Here is a 1,639-nt window from a genome sequence, read left to right on the forward strand (position 1 = left end):
TTTGAAAAAACTGTATTAACATCAAGTGTCATCCACTACAAATTAAAAAAAATGTATTTGAACTTGAGTGGATGAATAAAAAGTATTTTATTAACGATCAAAAATTTGAACAAGATACATAAATATATATAGGAAGAGTGTGAACTAATAGTAGGAATTGAAAAAACAAAACTGAAAACGAAATTTCTTTCAAAATCTCTATTTACTCATCTTTATAAATATCCCCACCTATATTCATGTTCATTCATATTTCTCCGACATGAAACTCTCTACTTTATTTCATGAAGGGCGATTTAGAAAATGCGTATCACCAAGGATAGTGTGATGTCATCATATAGAAAAAAAACTATGCAGATTGCAACGATTAACTATAATGGAGTCAGAAATTAGCGCTGCCGTTGTAAATGTTCTTTTGGAAAAACACTCATTACCATATTCTTTTTCAAAAGCTGGTGTGGTAATCTCTAAGTAGGAATTAAATTTCATTGGTGACATAAATTATCAATTCTAGGTCAAGTGGCGTCACCCTGTTATTATCCGATATCTGGAGAGTTGAGCCTTAGTTTAAATGTCTGTATAAAATGCAATTCTTTAAGATCATAAATACAAAATTTATAAGGCAATAATGAAACGTTAGCCATCACATGATACAACGAATTATAAGCACACATTTCGAAAGAATATTTAATTAAAATAAGCAAATTCATTTGCTATTAAAATGACTGCAAGTATGTATAAATTATTAGGTGTTCGAAAGAGATACAATTATAAAAAAAAAGAAATAGAATATTTTTATTCTAAAGACATTTTTATCTGAATATACACAATTTTTTATGGCATACTTTAATATTTTAACAATTAGCTATTATAAAGATTTGAAATTGCTTTTCTGGTTATCAAATGCGATTAATTTAATTTATTTCATAAAAAATTCAAAGCTCCATAAGTTATCTTGAAATTAAAAAAAAAAAACATTCTTTTAATGTTGATAAAAGTATTTTTTTTTCAAGAAATTCGCAAAAAAATTCAATTAATGAAAAAGTCAGCTATATACTTTCTTAAGAAATTAAAAAAAAGAAAATTGTATTTAGAAATTCTTTTTTTAATGTATCAACTTACAGAATACTGCCATAATTAATTTAAATTAATTGAGAGCTTATTCGAATTAAAAATGATGTTCGGCGCACAAAATAAACATCATCCAAAATTTTAAACGATTGAGAAATACATTTGTTTTTACAATTTTGAGAAAAGAATTGTAGAAAAAAAATTAATTTCTAAATCGATTGCTTTTTTGCTGTTTAAAAGAATATAAATAATAAAAAATGGATATAAATTTTTATGTCAAGTTTAATGATACGAAACCGATATTTTTTGCATAAACATTAAAAACTATAGCTTTAATGTAAAAAAAAGAGAAAAAAATCAAATTATAAATGATTTAAAATGAATAAATTTAATAGGAATTTATTTATCATGTTATTGAATATTTATATGGATTCCGAAGACTTTTTAATTATTTTTATAAGTATTTCAAACGTTTAAAATGCATATGTCTTTCATTTATTTTTATCCTTATTTGTTAAATATGACAATATTGTTACTTTTGGGAAAACGTTAAATTTGCCTTAGGCAATAT

Source organism: Argiope bruennichi, chromosome 1 (assembly GCF_947563725.1).
Source record: "Argiope bruennichi chromosome 1, qqArgBrue1.1, whole genome shotgun sequence".
Lineage (NCBI taxonomy): Eukaryota > Metazoa > Arthropoda > Arachnida > Araneae > Araneidae > Argiope > Argiope bruennichi.